Genomic DNA, 6,191 nt, shown 5'->3' with positions numbered 1-6,191 from the left:
TCCCCGGGCCGTGGTAAGGCCGTGATGCTGGGCCCGGGGGATTGTGTCACTTGGGACTCGCCGCTCCTCCGCAGCCGTGCTGCCCTCATCCCTCCTTGTTCTGCTCCGGAGGCCTGGCAGGGTTCAGGATTGCTTTTTTCTCTTTTCCATCTTGAAAACAATAGTGAAATTCCTGAAAAGGGGTGAGCATGTACCTGCATGCAGGTCTGTTTAGGGAGGGAGGCAACTAAAGCTGAGAACCAAGTGGTGAAGGGAGGCAGCCCCGGGTCTGCTGCGATGGTCTCCTGCTTGCCCCGGTGAGGCCATCAAGGATTTGTGGAGTTGCATCACAAAACCCAGTTCCACTTCATTTGACTTTTGAGCCACAGTACCTGTTCCTGAGGACCATAAACTTTTAACACACCCCCCCTCAGGAAAAAAAAAGTGTCAGGATAGGATAGTCAGTGATTGCCAGAGCTCTGGTCTGGTGATACCTTGATGATGTCATGATGGAAGAGTAGTGTAGCTGGAACAGGCATGCAAGGAAAGGGGAAGAGACCTGGGCTCTCAGTTCTGTCTCCCCATTTCAATTTGAACAGGACACGTGGCTCCTGACACATGTTGTCTAACCAGCTTGGTTTTATGTGCTACTTCAGTCAGGAAATTAATCGGGCAAAAAAAGATAAGGAAGCATTATGCTATTCAGAGTAAATCGCCGCATTACACAATGCTGCTCCCATTGCCTAGGTAAAGCTGTTTAAGAAAATGGGCTGGCTTGAGGGCTTCCTTCTGATTGTCTAATTAAACTTCCAACCTTTGCAATTATGAAAATAACCATGTGGTTAGAAGTACTCGTATATGCTATAGGTAACTGTTGAATTAGCAAGAAAGAGGCTAAGATGTTTGCATTGAGATCTTATTCCAAGATATCTTTTTTTAATGCATTTTGGCTTTTTTTCCAAAGACACTATTTCAATGTAGAATAGCACAAACTCATAAATGCAACTGCTGTGGTGACTAAAACTAGAGGTTCGCTTGTTGCAGCTTCCTATTTGCAGCAAGTCCCAGTTAAAAAAGGTGTTTGAGGAGATAAAAGACACAAACCAGTTGGGTCTTTGTAGCCCCAACAATTAGTTTCCATTTAAAAATCTTTCATCCAATGATAGCCAAGCATTTGAAGGATGACGTCTTGTGGCAGAGAGTTCCACTGGTTAGCCGTGTGCTGCATTAATGCAGAAAGCATTAACTATTTTCCTGTTTTCTGGCTTGCAGACATGCTTCATGTGCTATTATATGAGAAGGTAAAGTTGTAGCTTGGTTTTTTTTTGCATCTGGGAGCATTCTGGCTATTGTTTTCTTATCTGCAGTTTTGAATGCTCGTAGTTAATGCAAAAGTCTCAAATACTGTTTGATTCATCTCACTTAAGTCAATAAAAGTCAACAAACTCCCTTAGGATGGGTATGTGCCCTAGCCTCATATAATTTGCTATCTTTCCAAGACTTATATATCAATATTGGAAACAGCTGTCTGCCTGATCTCCTGGGGTACAGTACTTTTTGGGTGAAGGTGACTCCGTTTTTCACAGTACACCTGTGCATGGTGCAAGCAGCATGCTCTGCCTACCACAGCCATGAAGGTTTTCATTAGAGCAAAGCTACAGATGCAGATATTAAAAATCTGGTCTTTGAAAGAAGTGTCACTTCTCCCTTAAGCCCCTGGCTCATCACTGTGGATAACTGCATCAGACAAAGGACTGGTAGCAGAGGCTGTGTTGTCCTCTTGTGCATTGGACTTGGACTTCATGCCGCCCAAACTGTTTCCTGTTAGGTTCTGTTAGCACCTTATCCTCAGCTTTTGCTGATGTGAGTGAGCACATCCCTTTGCTAGTTTGCTTGTGCTTTTTTTTTTGGCATGACCCTGAGATTAGCTCAGTTGGTTATAGCATAGTGCTAATATCACTGAGGCTGTGAGTTCAATCCCTGTATGGGCCATTTACTTAAGAATTGGACTTGATGATCCTTGTGTGTCCCTTCTAGCTAAGACTATTCTGTGCCTCTTTTTGTCTACTGTTTTATCTGATCCTCTTTATAAAAACAGAGCTATGTCATGCACAGCTGGATGCGCTTTGAGAAATCTGCTGCCTGAGTGCTACCTGTTCCTGAGATTGGAGGGGAGTGCTGAGCTGAAGAATAGAATATGTCTTTTGTGATTGATCTGCCAGGCGGGTTTGATAGCGCGGAAAAAAGTAGGTGTTGTACATACAGGAACGTTAGGGCTTGGACTCTGTTTTCAGTATGAAAGATGAAGTGTTGAAATTGGAAGGGAGAGAGGGCCTTTGCATAACCACGTGGTAAGTGCAGATGAGTGACTTGTCTGGTGCGTTCGAGTGATTTTTCGGTTTCTAATGGCGCTGGTTGCAGTGTGGACTGCAGCGTGGTAGCCCATGGAGGTACTGACAGAAGTAGGGATCTGGTGGTGAAGGTGCGATACATGTGGTATTCAGCCATCACTCAATGCTTCACATTCTTGTGAGAAATCTGCTTTAATCTGGGTCTGGTTCCAACTGGCAGTGCATAACAACAAGGCTTTCCAGCCTTCTCCTCCCCCGGGGTTTCAGTCCTTAAAGATGCAGGTTCTGATAGCATGTTTTTCTTTCTAATCCAAAATTTAGTTAAAAAATTGACAAGCACTTACACACAGCAAAATATTTAACCTTACTGCCAAGATGGAATTAGCCTGTGAGTTACTTTCTGCTATTTCACGGTTAACAGCACTATTGCAGTGAGAAAGCAGCACAGCTACCTCTCTTCTCTTTGCATCCAAGAGCACCATGAGGTCACCCTGTTTTCACCATGGCTTTTCTGAGATCTTTCTCTAGTAAGATCATCACCAATTTCTTTTCCTTGTAGTTTAATGATCCCCTTCTTACAAGGTCCCAGGAAGCAATAGGTAAGGGATCACATCCCCTTGGGATCACAGATGTGATCCTTCTTTTCCACTCCCAAGATGCACAACTTCCATGCAGTCGTGGTGACTGCCAGAATCTGTGCCGTGACTGAGCAGGGCTGCATATGGGTAGAATATGCTTTCCCTGATTTATTTCAGGGTGACCTTTAGTATTCTGACACCATTTTTCATATATTTAGCAGAGTGAAGATAACGTAGACTAGAGATTACGTGTCTAGAAGTGTATTCCATTGCCAGCTGTTTATGCCCCTAGCCACTGAAATGGACTGTTGTCAGACTTTGTTATGTAAAGTGCATGATATTTGGTAAAAATAGGTTTTACATGCAAAGTCAGTGCCCTAGTGCTAACTCAGGGAAAACCTCTTCTCTTTCTAGCTATAGTAAGCAAACCAGGCTAATTTTGCTCCAAAAGGCCAGTTTTTCATGTCCTTTCGCAGTTGATGTGGTCTTAGGTTTGTTTGTGCTACAAAGAAGCCTCAGTGGTTCTCTCACAGGGGTCGTTGTGATTTTTGGGGCTTTTTTTTGTGACCAGTACAAAATAGCTCTTGTCCTTCCCTGAAGACTTTTGAATTGTGACTGACTTTCGTAAGTCCCTCTTAAGGGACTTTGTGACACTGTAAGAAATGCAGCCTCAGTGTCTTTAAAAGTCTTGATAACTCCTTGGTAAGCTGACTGTAACAGCAAGGTTGTGCTGTGCTGGTAGCTCCAAGTTGACCTGATGGCAGTAACACTGACTGTCTCAACCCAGTCCATCCAAGGGGGAAGGGATCAGTTTTTGGAAGGTTTTACAGGACCCCTTTGTACAACATCTTGCTTTGCAGAGCCACAGTGAGCATCATAGTGCTCCACCCATAAAGACCTTGTGAGCACCAGTGCTGAATACAGCCCCTGGTACCAGGCATCAACCTTGGTACAGCTGAGCTCTGAGAGCACAAGTATTTGGGTCTTTTTTAGTTTGCAAATTATGCAAAAAAAACGATGCTCAATTCTTTGCTGGTCTGGGACCTAAAAATCCCATTTATAGAAGTTGTAGGGGACTGAGTTTCTAGGCAGAGAGACTCCAGCTGACCTCTGAACAGTCCTCGTGAGTCTCTAGATACGTTATTTTTGTACACACTGCTTAGCTTTCTCCAAAGAGAAGCCATAGACATTGGCTCTCTAAAGCATACTTGATGTAGGTTATTTTCCATTTACTTTAATCATATTCTCAACCCATTTAACAAACAGACAAATGTGTAATGCTTGGGGCAGACCCAGTTCGCCTGTGGGAGAAATAGTTATTTTAAATAAAAACAGTCTGATTTTTCTGGAGGTGATGAAGACCCGCAATTCTGATTGACTAGTTCACCAATAGATAAAAATCAAAATATCATCAAACTTATCTATTTACAAATTGTCCAGGAGCAGATTGTGAAATTGTCAGGTTTGTCATGTAAAGTTATTCACTAATTTCTTCAGGGAATAATTAGATCATTAGACAAATATGCCATAGGCAATCTGTGTGGGAACTTGTGTAATTAACCAATCCAAAATGAGTGATAAATTGTATATCGGTAATTTTCACACTTAGCAATTTAAGACGTGTTAAGTAGTTTTGTCATCAAGTTAAGGAACAGAAACAATACATTATGACTTATATAACTAATTAGCATTCCCGATTTTACAAACACAAACAATTTGGAATTTACCTTGGGCGACAGTTTGCTCATGTGATGTAGGAGAATATTCATGAGCACAGAACTTTGCACTCACTTTTTGCAAATGCTTGAACGTTAAAGAGGTCATAAATCTGGTTAATCAGAAATTTGCCTTTCAATTTTAACAAATGTTCATGGTATGTTACTAAGAAAAAAAAATCTCTTTTCTTTCCCTGATATTGGCTCAGCTTCTTGTAAAATCCTCTTGATAGCACTTACTGAATCAGAATTGTGTTGTACTAAGGAATGGGCCTGTGCATGTTTTGTGAGGTACTGGGTGATTCCTTTGTTCACCGAATTGCTGAATTTATGGTGCAATGCCAAATTATGATTTTAATTGTAAATTAACTTGGGGGATGGGGAGGGCAGAGGAGGTTGAAAGCAAAAAGGTTTAGTAATTGGAAAAGGTTAAATTCAGAATGGATGGAAGTTATCAGGAGAGGTTAGGCTGTGGCCACAAGTAAACAGGAGTGGCACAAGCCTGGTGACCAAGTGGAGAGGCTGTGACCAGTGTGGTATAAGAGGAATGTAGCAAGGAGAGATATTGCACCATAAAGTGGTGAAAGAACAAGAAAAATACCTCTAGGTGCTGCATTTCTTTTATGACCTCACTACAGCCATCTAAAAAGGTGGGATATGTGATGGTAAAGTGGGTAAAGACAAAGGTTCTTGCTGAAGGTTAGCTGTCTATATGCATGCATTTCTGTCTCTACTTGTCTATATATATGCACATATATCATGTGAAAAAAGACGGAGCAGGAGACTTCCTGGTCCACTTCCATACCTGAATTTGAGGTCCACAAAGCCCACAACCTTGCAAGCACATTAGGCACAAATCCTGTCATCCTCTCCTTCTCTACAGCATCCTTTAGATACAGAGTGAGCTCATCTGTATAATATTAGGACAAGCACTATGCAACACCATGTATATATAACAAGGCCGTGGTGTGTGTGCAATCTAGGGCTACTGATGATATCAAGGTCTCTGGGAAGAACAAGCAGCTGTCTGCTTTTAAACATTAAGCTGATACTACAGGAACTGTGAATGGTCTCTGCTTTGCTCAGAACACATAATTAAACACAGAGACAAATCAGTGACACGGTCCAGTTGCAACAAGTCACCAAAAAAGTCCACAGACCTACCTGACTGGAAACTCTTAAAGATCAGTATGCTGTATTCTTGTTTTCAGCTTGAAAAACATGTGTTAGTGCCAGTATGGTTTTAGAGGCAAGACTGTTGTGTATAGATGGTTAAAAATAAAATTAAAAAAAAAAGAAAAAAAAGGAAATACACTGCACCACTGGAGAGTCAGCAGAGGGAGTGCGAGTTAGGAAGCCCCTCTTTTAATATCTGAATGGCTGCAGTGCTGGAGGAGGGAAGTAAACAAAAAGATGTGTGAGCTAGAATTGTGGGGAAGAAATAGGCCTAAACCAAAATCTTGATGATAATGTGACAGCAACACCTTGATGAAAACTGTGATACCCTTGCTCTTGAAGGTATGTGAGCTTGATTCAATCCATTTTAGAAAATGCAATAAATTTCACAA

The sequence above is a fragment of the Geospiza fortis genome, unplaced genomic scaffold (genome assembly GCF_000277835.1).
Source record: "Geospiza fortis unplaced genomic scaffold, GeoFor_1.0 scaffold112, whole genome shotgun sequence".
NCBI classification, from domain to species: domain Eukaryota; kingdom Metazoa; phylum Chordata; class Aves; order Passeriformes; family Thraupidae; genus Geospiza; species Geospiza fortis.
Note: the sequence above shows the minus strand (reverse complement) of the source record.